The sequence below is a fragment of the Alligator mississippiensis genome, chromosome 1 (assembly GCF_030867095.1).
Source record: "Alligator mississippiensis isolate rAllMis1 chromosome 1, rAllMis1, whole genome shotgun sequence".
Classification (NCBI taxonomy): domain Eukaryota; kingdom Metazoa; phylum Chordata; order Crocodylia; family Alligatoridae; genus Alligator; species Alligator mississippiensis.
In genome coordinates this window covers 149,433,427-149,452,678 of record NC_081824.1, presented here as the reverse complement: position 1 = coordinate 149,452,678, position 19,252 = coordinate 149,433,427, and the positions used below count along the sequence as shown (strand labels likewise).

General features: G+C 43.1%; 1 long non-coding RNA gene across 1 annotated transcript; it reads right to left on the bottom strand.

Annotated features, from left to right (window-relative positions):
* Positions 1–6,160: 6,160 nt before the first annotated feature.
* LOC109281190 (uncharacterized) lies at positions 6,161–19,047 on the bottom strand. Its single transcript, XR_009455861.1, has 2 exons — positions 16,274–19,047; positions 6,161–9,461 (listed from the first exon to the last, which is right to left on the bottom strand). It is a non-coding gene; the product is annotated as an uncharacterized LOC109281190 (long non-coding RNA).
* Positions 19,048–19,252: the final 205 nt, after the last annotated feature.

The following is a 19,252-nucleotide window of genomic DNA, read 5'->3' as shown; positions in this document are numbered from 1 at the left end:
TGGAAATCTCATGAGAACAGACTTATGCACTAGATTTTCTATATTTACCTCTTCCAGACAGTCAAGAAATACCAAGAGAACAGACTTTGCCATTCACTTTCACACTTCCAGCCCTAACCAGCAATGAGAAACTTAAAACTTCTCATTCAAAATAGTTTGGGATTCAACTGATACTCTAGATTTAAACTTCTATTTCTATTTCCTCTCCATTCCCAATTTGTTTGAACCTAGTAACCATGCCTCCTTAATCTGTAGCTAAGCTAGGTAAAAAAGAGTGGGGAGAAGGGTATCTTTGTGCTCTATTTTCACTCTACTTAACAACTGTATGCTTGGATGCATGTGTGTGGTTCTCATTCCCACACTGTGTACCAATGTGTACCACATGTCATCCAAGAGCCAAACTTTTGGCTTCTCTGACTAACGTATAAACCACTCCACTCTGTGATCCTTGTATCTAAGCTCCCTGCACAGAGTGCTGTTTGCTGAAGTTTCTTTCCACCTGCTTTTTGACAATAAGAGCTTTGAATTCAATATGCCTTAGACGTACTCTATTAAAACTCAAGGAGTAAACTGAATACAGTTCAACCCGATGCATGCAAGATCTTCTTGGGAAGATTCCCTTCCCCTCCCCTCAGGCTCCTTGTGTCCTGTCATAGGTTCTTGCTAAATGGATACATATGACCCAGCAATGTCTTTGAAAGTCCTCAGAGGATCCAATTCAAGAAACACATTTGGTTTCACACTGAATTTACGGAGTGAAAGTTTTACCAGCTGGAAAGTTCTGAACCAAAGCGGATCTTTCCACAGTGAATGAATTGCATGTTGGATCCAGTCCCTAGTTTCAGCTTTCCTTTTCACATACTCTATTCCTTTATCTTTTGGAAGAGAAGTAGAAATAGTAGTCGCTAAATTTTACTGTTTAGGAGTGAATTTATTTAAAAATCTTATTTCTGTTATAAGTGGGTTAAGTATCTTGCACTCTACTTTCTAGGTAACTGCCTGGTTCCAAGCTGATGTATCTCATTGTGCAATGTCTGCTGAGATGAGCTATTACAGCACTTAGAAGGGTATGATGGCACGTATCCACAGAACCAGACAAAAGACTTCTGCCAGTGTGCTATATACTAATCAGAATTTGTTTTTTACAGAGACTGATCCAGAACCCACTAAATTCATTGGAAAGACTTCCATTGATTTCAGTGGGCTTTGCATCAGATTTTTAAAAGACTTTGTCATATGAAGATGTCAAAACATTTTATATAGGAAGGAAAGTATCATTATCATTAAAGAACAGATAGAAAAGCTGATGCATGGGGAAGAGAGTGACTTGCCTAAGCCTATTAGCAGCACTGGAAATATAATCCTAGGATACCTGTAGACATGCAGAGAGGCTGCTCTGACATATTGTAATTACAAAGCACTGAAGCAGACTCAATTAATCTAATTAGCGTGCTCCAGCAGTCTCTGCATTTCGTGTATCATCATTCCCGTGCTTCAGAATGGCAGTGGGGGTGCTTTAACTAAAGTTCATTCGACAAGCTTCAGTTAAATCTTCCTGACCACCATTTTGAAGGGCAGGGACAATGATACACAAGATGCTGCGGGCACTTTAATTATCTCAGAGCCACTCTAATTAAAGTGTCCCACCCTCTACCCCTGGAGCACATGTAAAAAACCCCAGTTGCTTGACTCCCAACCCAGTGCCTTATCTCTTGAACCAGGATTCATCCCCAACTTGTAGACCCTTTTTTTGAATGAAGTATTTATTTTGATTAACTCTCACTTAAATAAAGAGCATGTGTTTCTTGTGCTTTATGCTTAGGAGGTTTCAGGAGATCAGGATGAGGTAAAGTATAAAGGCAAGAAAACAGCACTCAATTGCACTGGTGCTATCATTTAAGCAATACAGCAAATTTTAAAAAGTTCCTAAACAAGTCAGCATTACATATGTGCTTTCAAACAGGAGGGAACATTCAAATAATACTGACATGCACAAATGCATTCAGAGAGCCCTACCTGACATCAACCAGGCCTTTTTAAAATCCAAGTATATGACACCAACCACATCTCCCACATCTAAGCACTTTGTTATTTGATCATAGAAGGATACAAGATTAGTCAGACCTGCCCACAATGAAACCATGTTGGCTATCCCTCAGCATCATGCCTTCTGCCAGTCTCTCAAAAATGAACTTCTAGATAATTTTTTCCAAAATTTTACCCAGTATCAAGGTCAAACTAACTGGTCTATAGTTTCCCAGATCCTCCCTTTTCCCCTTCTTAAAGATAGGCACTTAACTGGCCCTTTTTCAGTCTTCTTGGATCTCTGTTGAGCACCATGAATCTTCAAATACCTTTGCCTTTCTATGATTCTATGATCTGGGAAATAAAAAGGTGTTTTTAAGTATGCTGAAGGAGAGGAAAAATAAATCTGAGCAATGATTTAAGTCAGGGTGGGCAAAATACAGCCTGCATGCTGGATCTGGCCCACCAGACCATTCTATCTGGCCCATAGGGCCCATAAAACATTTTAAAAATTAATATTTATTTGCTCTTGGCTGCCTGTCAAAGATGACAGGAGCCAGGGGCAGTAGGACCCAGGGGGAGCCATCAGCAGGATGCTGCCGCCCACCCCTGCCTCACCTCCAGCCATTTCCCTGCCTTCCTGACCCTGCACTGCTCCAGCACCAGGTGGCTCCTGGCTGCATTGCCGAACTGTGGGAGCACAGGTGCGTGCCAGTATCCCGGTGTGTGTGTGGGGCAGGGGGGTCGGGAGCATGAGTCCTATATGCACACCCCACCATACACATGCACCCACACCCCCCTCACAATGCCATACACACAGACCTCCACACCCCTTCACACACCCCAGCGACCCTCCCCCCACACACATAAACCCCCCATAAACCCAAGGCCCACCCACACCCCACATATCCACACACACCCACATGCTGCCTCACCCCACACCTATCCACCCCCCACAGACCCACCCATGTCCTCCCCACAAACCTATACCCCCCATAGTACACAAGAATAAGATTTAATTTTAAGCTATTATATACAACCACCTCTATGTACACTATACAAAGGTATGTAAACTGGGACAAAAATATTTTTTTAAATCAAATTAATTAATGCTTTAGATGTTTGCTTTTTTGAATATAATTTGGTATTTTTCTGGTTCCAAGGTGGCAAAATTCCTTTCTGAAAGGAGTACTTCTGGGGCAAGGGAAGCAACTCCTGGTGGCAAAGGTCAGGGGTTAGGGTTAGGACTTCCAGTCAGAAGATGGCGACCAGGGGGCGGGGCACTAGTCAAGGGGTGGAGCTACCCATGCAGCCCTCTGTAGCTTGCCAAAACTCAGTAAGCGGCCCTCCCTGTTCCTGATTTAGGTATTGATAAAATTGTCAATGGTGATTCAAACAAGACAACAGTGTTTAATACATATTTCTATTCTGTATTTGTATCATGAAGATGATGTAATCCTTTCCAATCCATTACTTACTGGGGAAACTGATAGACAATAGCTTCCAGGGATTAATTGTTTTAAATCAGTAGGCCCAGATAACTTGTCCTAAAAGAACTAGGTGAGGATATCTCTGGCCTACTGTATACAAATTTTTATACATTTGGGAATGCCAGCAATATTCCAAAGGCCTGGAAGAATTCTAATGTGTCAATATTCAAAAAGGACAAGCAGATAAGCAGGTAGTCTGGCATAAGTCCTGGATGAAATAATGGAGCAGCTGACACAGGATTCAATTAATAAAGAATTAAAGGATAGGAGTATAATTAATGCAATTTTATGGAAAATAGGCTTTGGCTAACTTAATTACATTCTTCAATGAGATTACAAGTTTTTTGGGGGGGAGGTAAAGGTAACTGAATAGGCTTAATAGAATTTCATAAGGTGTTTTATGTAGAGTTGTGTGATGCTATGCCTAAAAACTGAGCAGTGAACAGTATCAGCAGAGCACACATTAAATGGATTAAGAACAGTCTAACTGATAGAACTCAAACTAGCTGTTACCAGAGAATTGTCTTTGAATGGCAAGGCTGAGACTGGGATTCTACACTGATGGATAGTAGGCCTAATGCTATTCAGTGTCTTAATCAGTTTTATGAAAGTAAATATAAAATCATTGTTTATCACATTTGCAACAGTTACTAAGATCAGCAAGGGAGTAAATAATCACAGAATTACAGAAAATTAGGGTTGGAAGGGATTTCAGGAGGTCATCTGGTCCAACCCTCTGCTCAAAGCAGGGCCATCCCTAACTATATTATCCCAGCCAAGGCTTTTGTCTATCCAGGTCTTATAAACCTCTAAGGATGGAGATTCCACAATTTCTCTTAGTAGTCTGTTCCAGGGCTTTACTACCCTCCTAGTTAAAAAGTATTTTCCTAATATCTAACTTATTAGATATTGACCAGTGCAACCAAGATATTGCAACTTGAGACCATTGCTCCTGGCTCTATCATTTGCCACCACTAAGAACAGTCTTGTTCTATCCTTTTTGGAACCACCCTTCAGGTAGTTGCAGGCTGCTATTAAATCCCCCCTCTGTTTCTCTTCTGCAGACTAAATAAACTCAGTTCCCTCAGCCTCTCCTCATAAGTCATGTGCCCCAGGCCCCTAACCATTTTTCTTGCCCTCCACTGGACTCTCTGAAATATGTCCACATCCCTTCTGTAATGGGGGGCCAAAAACTGGACACAGTACTCCAGATGTGGCCTCCCCAGTGCCCAATAGAGGGGAAGAATCAGTTCCTCTGATCCACTGTCAATGTTCCTACTAATGTAGCCCAGTATGCTGTTAGTCTTCTTGGCAACGAGGGCACACTATTGGCTGCCAACTAAACACTGAGCCATTGATCACTACCCTTTGAGCCTTATGATCCAGCCAGTTTTCTATCCACCTTATAGTCCATTCATCCAACCCAGACTTCCTTGGCTTGCTTGTGCAAATGTTGTGGGAGACCGTATCAAAAGCCTTGCTAAAGTCAAGGTATTTCACATCCACTGCTCTCCCCACATCCACAAAGCCAGTCATTTTGTCGCAGAAGGCAATCAGGTTGGTCAGGCACGACTTGCCCTTGGTGAATCCATGCTGACTGTTCCTAATCTCCTCCTTCTTCTTCAAGTGCTTAGAAATGGAATCCTTGTAGATCTGCTCCATGATTTTTCCAGGGACTGAGGTAAGGTTGACCAGTCTGTAATTCCCCAGATCTTCCTTCTTCTCTCTCTTAAGGCTGGGCACTCTATTTGCCCTTTTCCAATCATCTGGGAACCCTCCCCCAATCACCACAGGTTTTCAAAGATGATAGCCAGCAGCTCTGCAATCACATAAGCCAACTCCCTCAGCACCTTTGGATGCATCATGTCCAGCCCCATGGACTTGCACATGTCCAGCTTTTCTAAACACTAAATGTGTGTGTATATAATTTTGTTCTTCCACCACTGAAGGCTGCCCACTTCATCTCCAAACTGCTGTCAGGTGCAATGATCTGGGAGCTGACCTTGTCTGTGAAGACTGAAGTGAAAAAAGCATTGAGTACTTTGTTAACCTGACATGTGCCAGATCAACACTCGGGATCTCAATATTGCACTGTTACACAGGAGGGCATGATACAAAATTATATACACACACACAAACTACACAAACACTCTATGGGTTTATACCCACATGCACATCCACAAATACAGAAACACGCACTTCTGTGGCTGTATGTTAACACTAGGGGGCGTTTGGGGTAACTTGGGTTCAGGGTTACTTGGGGTCAAGGTGCCTCAGGGTTATTCGGGGTCAAGGTTCCAGGTTTATTCGGGGTCACAGTGCCCCGGGGTTACTCAGCGTCACCTGGTGCTGGGGTAGAAGTGAGGGAAAAAGCCAGGGCTGGAGATAGCAGAGTGGGCGGTGGAGCGCCAACGAGGAAACCCGGGTGGCAGCGAGGAGGAGCGGCAGAGCAAGAGATAAAAGGGCAGTGTGGCAGAAGTGAGGGGTGGTGAAAGCCACGGTTTAGAGCAGAGCAGAGGCGGGGTTTTGGAGGTGGCAAAGAGGGAGCCAAGATGGCAGAGAGAAAGAGAGAGAGAACAAAGGTCAGAGGGGCAGAGAGCAGAGATTGGAGCAGGGCCAGGAGGTCAGTAAGACAAAAACCCAACTCAGGGTTCCAAAGTAACAGTTTTATTAAACAGGCAACACACTACACAACCCCACAAAGTTATTGGTTCCCATACACACACGCAAACACTCACACACACCCCCACACAATGGTAGCAGGAGAGGAAAGGCTTAACAGAAGGATTTGAGATCCAGGTATGTAGAGACAGAGTTCAGGTTCCTTGCTTGAGGAAAGAAGGGAATCATGATAGCTACCTATCCCAGGCTGAGAGTTGATCCTCGATGGCCAGTCAGGGTCTTCTCTAGCAAGGTGTTGTCCAGAGCAGGGTCGCCAGCAGGGCCTCTGGGTAGATAGGTGGTATGGTGTAGTGCTGGTCCAGATGGTGAGGGCGTCCCAAAGAAGTCACATTCTACCACCCCTTTTATAGGGGTGGGCTACCTGTGTCTCCTATGAGAGGGACATGTCCAGGCAAGGGCAGTCCTGCTCAGATGCCTACGTGCAGATCCAGGTGTCCTCATTGTCTGGTAGGACATAATGGTGGAGTTGCTGGTTTCTGTAGGGTCTTTGTCTTCCAAATGTTGGGTTCCTGTTATCTTTCAATTGCTAGGTTTCTGTTCTGTTCCTGGGTGAGGTCCTGGGTGAGCCAATGCAAGGCAATAGTCTAGTCATTGGGTTGATGGTCCAGCTGTTGAGCTGATTATTCAGTAGAGGCCTGCTACCATCATACCTCAAGCACCCTCATTCATTCTCATTCATTCAGGAACCAATTTACATGAGACTGGTTAGACATGAGTCACAGTTACAGCATAGGTTACACCTGGGCAGAGGACACAAGATGGAGGCTTGACATTCAAAATGGAAACTTGACATTACTTTACGAACATAGGCCTAAATCATATAGATTCAATATAAAACAGTAAAAATCAATACAAACATAATAGGAACATAATATAATACAATATAAAACAGTAAAAATCAATGCAAACATAATAGGACACTATTTACAATATAAAAGGGGCTTGTTACTATAAGGGAGTATAAGAATCTTAGCTTACCTAGTACTACTTATAATCACTTATAAGGGATAGAGAGGGCAGAAAGAAAGTAAAAAATGGTTGTGGGAGGGGAGGGAATGCATTTTAATTTAAAAAAAAAACAAACCTGGGGGTTTTGCTACAACTTCAGCCTTTTCCCCATCATCTGTCACTAGGCTGATTCTCCCATTCAGTAAGGGACGCACAGTTTCCGATATTCCTCTTGTTGCTGACATATTTGTACAAACCCTTCTTGTTACCCTTCACACCCCCTTGCTATCTACAACTTCAATTGGACTTGGCCTTCCTGATTTCATCCCTGTATACTTGACCAATACTCATATTCCTCCCAGTCAGTTGTTCAAGTTTGCATTTCTTGTAAGCTTCCTTTCTGTGTTTTAGCTCACTGAAGAGTTCCCTGCTAAGCCAAGCTGGTCTTTTGCCATACTCACTAGTCTTCCTAAACACAGGAATGGTTCATTCCTGAGCCCTCAGTAAGGTTTCTTCAAAGTACAATCAGCTCTTCTGGACTCCTTTCCCCCACAGACTGGCCTGACCCAGCTGCTGATTGACCATGTGAGATGCACTCTTTTTCCCAGGTCCAGGCATTAGATGAGCTGGGTCCCTCAGAGGAGGCAGTGAAGCTAAAATCTGAAGATTGGCTTCTCCCCTCCTTTGCCTCCTTCCAACTCCTTCCCCCCACCACACGCATACATGTAAACAATCTTCTATGAAGCCTAGGTCAATGTTATGTAGAAATTGAAATCTTATTTCAATTTTGGCTGCATTTCACTTTTGGCACTTGTGGCTTGGATGAAAATGTACTGGCTGTATGCTAGAGCTATTTTTGTTGCAAAATTAGGCAACCACATCATATGGGCAATTCCCACATGCGCTCATGTACATCTTTAGACCACTGGGGTCCAAATTCGTATTGGTTTAAAAACAGCAGCTTCTTTGAAAAGTTAGAGTTGTTGCCATCCACAATGAAACTTTCCAGATTCTGATGTCACACCACAGTTTTGTCACCACAATGAAATATCCCCTTTTTATTTTATTTTCTTGCAGTTGCAGTGAAACTACTTGGCTCCAGTTCATCTGTACCCACTGCACTTTCACATTGCAAGGAGCCTCAAAAACTCTGGAGATTAACTGGTTCAGAGAAGTAGACACTCTTGTAGGTTAAGCTCTTGCCAAATGCTCTTAAGCAATTAGTCTCATTCCACCTTGCTTTGCTTTCTGCCGGACTTCAGACTAACATGGCTAACTACCTCTCTCTACTCAAGAACTCTGGAGGACGTGTAGATTAATGTTTAACTGGTCCAAATCCTATTTGCAGCTGATGAAAGTGTCATATGAAGCCAACAAGTGTATTCTCTGGGTCAGCTAATCAGCGATGAAAGGGATTTTATCAAATAGCTTAAGCATGACAGCTAGGTTTTGCAAAAAATCCAAAAAGAAGGGAAAGAGAGGGATAATTCAAGCCTGATCCAGATAAAATGTTTTGCATTTATGAATTAAGCATTCACTGAAGCCTTTTTTAAAAACTTTAAACACCCAACCACAGCACTGGAAATGCAAACACGAAGCTGTTATATCACTGTATCTGAACCAGGAAACAAAAGTAATGAATCAGACAGACTTAGATCCTCAAAGTCACCTCCCATCTGACTTAGTTGTCTAAATACTTTTGAGGGTCCTAGCCAAAGTGAAATAGGCTGCTCCTTTTTCACTGCCCAAGCTGAATGAACTGTAAAACATAAACCAAAAGTTCCACTCGTGTAAAAGTATACTAACCAACTCTGTACCAATTCAATGTGCTTTTATATTACTCCAGATACAGGCTGATTCCACTAGCTCAGTGCAAAGCTGCTAAATCAGGCTCTCAGTGTAAACAGCCGTATAGGCACTTTTAGTATGTAATAGAGATAAAGAAAAAGTCTTTTCATTTTCCTGCTTTCTGTGAATTTATCTTGACATGCTCCTTTGAGCTAGAGGATGGTTTTGTCTGATGTATTATTTAAATGTTGCCATGCTTATTAATATTTTCAAATTGTCCTAAACCCCATGTGCATCATTACATGGGCAAACAATCAACAATCATGCATTTAACAAATTCAGTGTAAACCAAAAGGAAGCCTGTTTTTGTATTTAGGGATTAGACATGCACACTGCCTCTCACTGAGCTCACAGCCCCGCAATATCAAGAGCCTGCAAAACCCCCTGAGACTGGCCATGCTTCATTATACAGCTCTGTCTAGCAGATAAACATGTGGAGGTGAAATCAGTGTAAAACATCATGTGGACCTGAAACAAAAGAACAAAAATAAACTACTTGTCAGATGCTTAAATAGCAAAGATTCAAATAATCAGTGCATTCCACCTGCCCCTAACGTCCCAAAGACATCATTTAGATTCAGACAAAAAATCCACACAGAGCCTGAGGGGTTTGGCCATCCTAACCTGGGGGATGGATTGGCTCTGATCAAACACCTGCTTTCCTCTGGGACCAAATCCAACCAACTTGCAAAGCATAGCCCAGCCAGATAGAATGGACCCCCTTCTTATAACAAGCAATGCCATCTATGAAAGAAAAGGAAGGAATTAAAACAAAATAATGTATACTGTCAATACACACATGGAAAGCTCCAAGAGCAAACCCCCAAATGCAACAGTACTAACACCATCTCCTCTGCACAATCCACATGAGGAAGCTGGAGGAAAACAAAGGCAGTAACCACTGCATCCATTTCCAAATGGTTCCATAGTTCCTGTTGAAGAGAATGACTAAGAAACAAATACCACCCTCTGTTAATTCCAGGTTTTAGAGTCCAAGTCTATTCTCACATGGATGCAAGTCAAGAGCTCTATTCACTGATATCGGTAACTACCCCAATGTAAAACCAGTGGAAGTGAATTGGCCATTAGTCAGTATTCCCCACTGAGACTGCCACAGTTTAAACAGTTTTTCTGGACAAGGCTATCATGCCATAAAGCCTCATTTAGAGCATAATGTCTTAATATTGTGTCACCACACTGCCCTGCAACATCACAATGCCTTTAGCCATTGAAGGGAACATTTAATGCCCTGCCACAATGCACAACAGCACTGTCAGGTCTGGGTGGTAGCCAGAGGCTTAAAAGCATCAGTCTCCATTACTGTTTAATTAAGTCTCTATTGTGGATGCTTCACACACTGATAAACTTCCTCCAATAACAGGAAAATATGTATCTGGCTGGCAAATTTTACCTGGAACCAAGAGGAGGAATTACTGCCTTGGAAATAATAGCTTTAAATCAAACTTTCTGCTTCTCTACATAAGGGCTTAGTATTATTATTTTTGTCCCAGGAAAAGGCTGCCGTTCTCTTTGGAAGGCTGTGGCATTACACTAATCAGAACAGAAACCAACTTTGAGAGCCCTGACAAGCGAGGTCTTGCTCAAGTGTTTTAGCCAGGAATATGTTACAGAGTTACAGGTCCCCCGGTAATGTAACATTCATCTGAATTACAGATTTTTTTATGATAACTTGTCAACCTTTGGACCTGGCAGGCCCCATGTCTTGAATCAGACATCTATGGAAGTATCTGGAGGCCATAGGAGCTGTGAAACAATGTTGGAGCCTTATCAAAATGGAGAGAGGTGAACAGCAACACCACAGTGGTTCCTCCCTATGTCTGGTATGAAAATGATCAAACCCAGAATTTGGGAGCCTGCCTATTTCAGAATGTCGTGTATTTCCACAGGCATTTAATGAACAGCAGATTTCTCTGGAAAAAGCCTAGAGAAACACCAGCTCTAGAAAGCATTCTGCTAATTGTGCTGGAGTCAAAGACACCTACAGGGTTCTATTTTAAGCATTTCCTCATTGGGCAACCTTGGGCAAGTCATTCACCTGTCTACTCTGGTTTCTCTGTGTGATATATGGCAATAATGCATCCTGCTGCCATGTGCATGTCACAATTGTGTTTCAAAAGTACTTTCAGATCATCTGATAGATACAAATGCAAATGAACATTAACCTCTCCAGCCTTCTGTCTAGCCCCGTATTTTTCTTGCACTAAAGAAATTTGCATGCAAGCAGGGTTGTTGTTTTTGCCAGGGTTGCTCATTTTGTTGACCTATGTTTTTTAAGAATAATGCTGATTTGGGCAATCAATGCTCTTTGTTAAACAGGACTTTTCCCCCCCTTTGTCTAAACAGCAGTATTGATTATATACCAATCAGTGCCAATTAAAACAAAGAGCCCGGAAGTTCAGCCTGGCTCAACCTCAGCTGCTACAATCCACAGCAGCCAACCTGTTCCTCATAAAACATCTACTTTCAGAAAGATCCCAAGCCCTGCTATTCAAAATTGTGTTTTCCCCAGCTCCCCAAATCAGTGGCAATGCGTACAGGGTGCACGGGGTGCACGTGCACCCCCTGAGAGCACGGGTGCACCCCCTGACAGGCAGCATTTGCCGCTTAGGCGATGGGCAGGGGGGGCATGCAGGAGCACTGGTGCCCCCCTGAGAGCACTGGCCAGGGAGTGGGGGCACAGGAGAAGCACAGCTGGCACCTCCAGATGCACCGCTGGCCCTTCCAGGTGCACTGCTGGCACTTCTGGGTTGGCATGCATGCCTGACAGGGGGGGCCCCCCCAGTTAGCGCAATCAGCCTCAGGGGGATACCGCCCCCAGTTGCTGACTGGCTGCTGGGGGGGCAAGTGCTCCCCCAACTCAGGAGGCACCAGCTGCCCATGCCTAAAACCCAGCACAAACCAGGTGGCTGAAGGCCAGGGCAGATTTTCTGGTTTAGGCCGGGCTGTCTCAGCTTGTGCCCTGACATATGCACACTCTTGTGCTTTCATTGTAAAGCTCTGACCTTTCTGAGGCAGATCAACCTCTTTGAAGAACTCAGTGACGCTGTATTGATCTACTGTAGTTAAGGTGCCCCAGGAACTGCTTATTTGAGTGGTTTCTGACCTGGCTGTATCCGCCTTCCATTACATATGCTCAGTGTTCCCACTTCAGTGACTTGTTCTCTAGAAGGATCTCAGGTAAACAACTTGGGGCCCGATTCTGCTCCGTTGACTTCAATCAGAGCTTTAATCTTTGTGAACTGTGGAAATACTTCTTGCCTGCATTTCAAGAGTGTTGTGAGAGTCACTTAGACATTGTTTGCAAAGTGCTTTGGACAGTACCACTGCAGAAGAGCACAATTAGTGTAATGGGAATATGTACATGTTGCACTGCCCTCCCTTGTGCACAGTCAGGACGTCTCTGTTATACCTTGACACTCTGACTTCATTTTTCCAAAGTAACCAGTGATTATGGGATCCCAAAACAGAGGCCTCTAAAATACCTAGTTCTTTTTGAAAACACAGGGACACGTGGGATTTTGCTTGCCTGCCTGGGCTGTGTGCATGTTAGGTGTTCTCAGCATGCATGTGAAATGAGATTAAATTTATTCAGTCCTAAACAGACAGCATAAGTATGCAGCCCCTGAAGAGAAGTATCAGTCCAAGTGGTTGCTTATGATGAGAGAATTATTCCCACCATTGTGTTAGAAAGAAAGCAAAAACAGTCACAGTTGGGTTAAGTACAGACAGTCAAAAAGCCTGAGGCTGAATCGATCCAATCTTCGCAGGTTAGTCTAAACTGCATAGATTGAAATGATAAGCAAGTGATCAGACATTCACTTTTGCTTCCAGAAATGCAGCCACATGCCTTCAGTGGCCCAAGCCAGCACAGCTGGGGGGGTGCTAGAACATACCTCCTTGTTCAACTGAAGCAGACAGCTTGGCCTAACGCTAGCCTGCCCATCCTGTGTGTGGGGGGGTGGGGAGGAGGGGGGTTGCGGGGGAGGTACTAAGTATCCTGGGATGCTGGGGGACTGTAAGTTAACTTGAATCTTGAGGGGATCTGGGGCAGAAGTTCAATAAACCGATTTAATCTAAATCAGGTATGTTGAGCCTACATTCATCCAGGTTTATCTTAAATTGGTTTCAGGCATTTTGAAAGCAGTTTATGCGTACTGCACTTCTGCTGTATTACAGATTTGAACTGATTTCTGATCATTTATTCCTGTTTATGTATAATTTCTGTCCCTAGTCAAATTTCTGAGATTCAGTTTAGAAACATTCAAATTGTAGCGGCTGATCTGTGCTTGGTTACAAAAATGCTACCACTGCCCTAATTTTGAGTCTGCTTTCCACATGTATTAAAAACTCCAATTGAAACCTCCTGGCACTTTTGACTGTTGGCAAGTAGGGCAAGCTCACGTGAATGCAGCTTTACTCCTTCCAAAACTGATGTTGCTAATTCAGCTCTGGACTCTTTCTCCAGAAAAAAAGAGCTTGATTTCTGTAAACAGAAATACCAAATTATTCTATGAAAATAATATCTGCAGGATTTTCAATCAGCTGAAACCAAAAATAGTGGAAATCTAGAAAGAAAGTCTGATTTCTTGTCAACAAAAGGTTCAAACTGCTTCAGATAACTATCCTTTTGTGAAATCCTTTGTCAGTACTTAAGTGTGGCCAAGGTTTCACCCAAATCTTGCCAAATTGCTCATTGCTAATAGAAATGTTATGATTTTTTGAAGGTTTATTTATTTAGCACCATACACACATGGCTATGCTGCTTCAGATTAGTTGGCTAGTATGAACAGAATAGTATATGGCATGTTTGCAGCTGCCACTGCTGGCCATGAGAAGTTTGCAGTGTACACCTTTGCTGAGGACACTTTATCCTGCTGTCATTGAAGTCAAAGAATGTCTTTCTCTTGCCTTCAAGCTTATTGAAGGAGTAAGGTTGTTCTCCAGGAGTTAAAACTAGCAGGTTCTGGCCCATCTTATGCAAACAGCTCTGTAGAAAGCATTGTAAAAACTTTATCCCCATTGTGCTATTGCCTGGCAGAGGAACAACATGTAAAAATTCAAACCCAACAAAAAAAAATTGCTTGCAAGTGAATGATAAACACCGAGGCCCAGTATAAATAGAGGCTATAAAACAGGCCTTTGGTAACACTCCAGTAAGTTATACAACAAACTGGAAAGATCTAGATTTAATGACAGCAATGGCAAACTCCAAAGACTCAGCTCTGAATCCAACAAGCCCTCAAGTCTTGAAGGTTTATTCTGACTTTCCAGGGTCTCCCCTTTCCCATTTACTGTTAACCCATCCTCTGCTAAACAGAGTTCTTCCTCTTTCCATACTTCAGTTCTTATGATTCCAGTATCCTTTTATCTAAATCCAATCAAGTGCCCTGACCTTCAGCTCCTTTCTAAACAGCTTCCATGCCTGACAACCACTTTATCTCCTCTACATAGACCCAGCTCCCAACAACTTGTAGCTGTTAAATATCCCTTCCAAGCCTGGCCAGTTCTGCAGTTCATTTTGTGGGGACAATATCTCCCACCATCTTCATGTAGGCAAGCATTGGGCTCACACACAACCCTCAACATTGCTCACTGTGGCCAGTACGAGTTCTGTTGACTTCAGTGGACACTGCATCAGGTTCCCAGTGCCTGTTCACAACTACCACTCTATTGTACACGGCATTCACACTCAGAAATTCCAACCCATATCCAAACTCCATTGTGCAATGACATAAGGAGAACCAGTCCATGCCCAAAAAAGAAAAGAACAAATTAAGGATGGAGGGAAAGGAAGCATTAGCTCCATTGTACAGATGGGAAATGAGGCATAGAGATTAATTAAGGGCACGAGCACACAAACAGTTTACCACAAGGTAAGCAAGGGTGGGAACTTATCGCATATCAGCCACTCTGAAGTAACTACCTGTGTTTACTCTTTTATCCTGTTGTAAGTGTATGGTAGCAAAGCCCATTTTTATTGATGGGTAAACTACCTTGTATTTAAACCAAGATAAGGGCATACACACAGGCAGTTAGTATGGAGTGACTGATATGCAGTAATATTACACCCTAGCTTATTGCACAGTAACTTGCTCGTGTGTCCATGTGCTAGGTAAAGCACCACTGATATATCTGGGGCCAGATGAGTGGTACAGAGCCAGTCCAAGGCCAAATCCCATATTCAGGGACCAGTCCATGACCCTGATCCACTGTGGCGTTGGCTGTGGTTGGTCTGTGGGTGTAATTCAGCATGTGGGATTGGTTTGTGAGTGTAATGTGGTGTGTGATCCGTGCGCTGGATGGAGCTGCAGCACGTATGCCTAAACCTGCATGCCAAACCCAGGTCTGGCGCAACCCTACATGACATCTTGACCCCACAAAGCAGATCTGATAACAGATTAACCCTGTGTGCCAACACAATCCAGTGAACAGGGATCCCCATGGGCTAATTCCACCCCGCAGGCCATAGGTTGAGCACTACTGCCCTATGTGACTTAACAAAGGTCATGTAAGAAGTCTGTGGCTGAGCATCTTCAGAGCTCTGTTCTAGCATCTTAGACACTAGGTATGCCAGATCAGCCTTCTGCTATCCTTTTCTCAATCACAGTTGGAAAAAAGCTCTTCAGACCCCAGGCCTGCACATTTGCTGATTCATAGTCTGGTTGTATACTGGTTTCTGTAACACAGCAGTAAAGAGCTGTGAATTCCTCTGAGCTGAGAGATGCTATCTAACTTGGTACTCTAATTTTTACCTTTATACAAAAAACAGCAGAGGTGATATTTTTTTTTGTTTTGTTTTGCTTTGATAAATAACAGGCCTTTTGCGCCAAGAGCTTGTATAACAAGTTCCAGCACAGAGGACATGTTTAGAAAGGCATGTTGATTTTTTAAATAAGGGCCTTTATAATAGCAGGAACAATATAACCTCAACTATATCAATGCAAAGGCAGGTGGTGCCAACAGCAATAGAGTTTTTATAATATAACCAATATGACTATTTACGAAACGATCGTTATCTCACTTCCCCTGCCATTTCAGCCAGACTACTCAGGAGCAGTTTTCAATGTAATTTTAATTAGAAAAATAAGATTTGCTTCACCACTCTGTTACAGCCACTTTACCAAAGGCCAGTTCCATTGGCTTGCTGTAACTGAATGGTAAATCAGGGCTGTGGTATTAAAAGTACAAGTTGGCAAATGAGGAAGAACGTTAAATGAAAGTCTTAATAATGCAGACAGTTAACTATTAGAACCACTTACCTCAGGATGTAAGGTATTCCCCATCAAAAAAATCAGAAATTTCTCTTTTTATTATATAAAAGGAGGCAATTAACACCTCTTCACAAGCAGTCTGGGGACAGAAAAAACAAAAATATTAATTGAATAAACTGTTTGTTGCAGGTTATTCACCCAGCTCCATGCTGTTAGAAATCAGAATGTGCATCATATAAACAACTGAATTAATTTAATTAAGAGCTGGATCATACAAGAAAGACTGAAAAGGCTGTTGCAGGAGGCACCCTTGCAGAGAATGGCAATATGCACTGAATGAACGAAATCCAGCATAGAGACACGTCATCAGAAGAAGCATCCATTGGCTGAATATGATCTGAGGGCAGGTTCAGCTAATCTAATAGCTGCTAAAAGCTTTCAAAATGAATGCTTTAGTGATGTGGCCCACCACATTCTTCCTTTGAAATGAATGGAGCAGCAGGATTGTCTTACCATGCTGCAGTAGCATTAGAATGCTTCTTTAACTTCAACCCAACCACACAGTTGGTCCAGTAAAAGATGTTACGGACAAAAATCCTTGCTTCACATAATTCTTGGAGCATCCTGGCTACAACATTACTCCACACTGCCTTACACTATTCACAGTAGCTAGATGCTTGGGCAGCCCTGCAATCTGAGTGCACATTTATTATTGCATCAGATTATTATCTGTAAAGCAGATTATTATTGCTTCTTAGGCAAGGATTTATCCCTTAAAAACCCGACTGTAGGTCACAGCATTCACCCAAACATTGTTACCACATGGGAAAGTGATCTTGGAGTTTAGTTCACTGTGAAAAGTTCTCTAAAAACATCATTTTAATGTACAGTAGGGGTCAAAAAGGGAAATAAAATATTAGGAATCACTAGGAAAGAAATGAAACATAAAGCAGAGGAACTTAATTAGGCTATTACATACATCTACGGCCTTCCCATATGTTGAAACTGTGTGCAGCTCTGGTCACGCCATCTTAAAATATAAGAACAAAGAAAGATAGAGGAATGGGACAGCTTTCATATCAAGAGAGACTGGGAAGGTAGGATCCCTTCATCTTGGAAAGATCCTGACTGAGGAGGGATATGACAGAGGGCCATAAAATCATGAATGGTATAAAAAAGTGACTAGGGAACTGTTATTTACTGTAGCATAATGCAAGAACTAGGGGGCATGTAATGAAAGTATCAGCCAAGAGGTTTAAAACAACAAAAAGGAAGTGCTTTTTCACCGCTGTATAATTAACACGTGAAACTCAGTGCTACAGGATGTTGTGGAGACCAATAGTACCATGTTGTCCTGATTATAGATCAACCTTTTTCCCCTTTCAAAAAGAACCATTCATATGTGGGGTCAGCCTATGATTGGAACAATATGGTAGTCTTGTACAGAACAGTTGACTCTCTTCCTGCAGCAGTCTCAAGTGCCAGTCAGCATGGCTTTTAAAAGGGCCATGCTGAAGTCAGCTGAACCACTTCCACCATGCTGGAGCAGATGACCCCTGTGTGGCACCCTTGGGGCCTGACTGGCTGACTCTGAAGAGTGTCATGCAGGGTCACCGGCTCTGTCATGGTGGTGGGCTCAGCTTAGGTGAGGAAGGACCAGAATAGCTAGGTGACCCAGACTGCCACCCCCACACAGTTCCCAGGGATCTCTCTGGTCTGCTCCACTGAAGTGGGAAGCAGGCATTAATCTTCCAACATAAAAAGTAAGACCTCATAAATCCTAAGAGTCTAGTGTCGAGTTAAGGCTTCCAGACCCCTAATTCCATTGCAGGGAACAGGGAGCTGGGAATCCTTGGTTCTTCAATTATGGGGCAGACCGTGTAGCATATCACCACTGGAGCCACAGAGCCAGGGAAGAGCCTGCAAGGGGAGCTGGCAGGAAACCACACAGTTTTGTGTTGGAACCCTGCCTGCATTTCACTGGAAGTCGTTCAAAACCAATAATGAAACATTTTGGATGCAACAAATTAGCATTTCCCAACAAAGCAAAACAAAAACAAGATGTCAGAAAATTCCCATACAACCATCCATTTTCTCCTTCCCCATGTCTTTTAAAGACTAGGGAAAATGTGGATCACAGGCTTGTGCTGTACATGTCACACGAGGTTAGAATCCAGATCTGGCAATTCAAATTTGGCCTTTTAATAAGAGCCAGTCTTGTTTAAACCTGCAAACAGTTTCTATTTAAATAAAAATATTTGTCTTGATACATATTGGCCTGGAATTTTAGACTGAATACAATATGCTGAGCCTTGGGCAAAATTATCTTTGGGACAGAAGATGCTTTTTTATTTTAGGCTTTTTAGTATCTTTAACCCTTTGGATCCTTTCTTATGGGTTATTAGATTTTGTTGCAGGATTCGATTCTGTAAGGGCAGTAGCAGTTCAAGGTCTTGATTTGTAGATAATGACTTATAATCAGGGAGAAAGCTTTTTTACCTTAAAATTGAACATGAAAATGTTGGCTTCTATGCAGGGTCAACTTACAATCAGAACAATCACTGGCAACACGTAGGGGGTGTACATGCACCCCCTGCAAAAAAGCACTGCTGACACTGCCGACAGTGCCTGCGGGCAGTCACTGCTCACCACACCCCCACTCCCCTTTGCTACCGACACTGTCAGCGGTGTCTGCAGGAGGTCCCCAATTGCTGCTGGCCACTGCCACTGTTGCTGGCGGTGTCTGCAGGTGGTCGCCGACCTCTGGTCAACACTCACCCCCGCCACCTGCTACCAACAGCACCACCGCTGCCTGTGGGAGCTCGTTGTGCCCCCCAGCCTCCAGGGGAATGCAGCGTTCATGAGAACAATACAGTATAAAAGGTTTCAAAAAATATTAGAGGTACTTAGGAAGGATAGGTCTACCAGGAGCTAGTAAAAACAGTGAGAAATGTAGCCTGATCATGGTGACTGAGGATATATCAGGATGGATCACTCTACCCTGCTTCTTACACTCTTCCTGTAAAG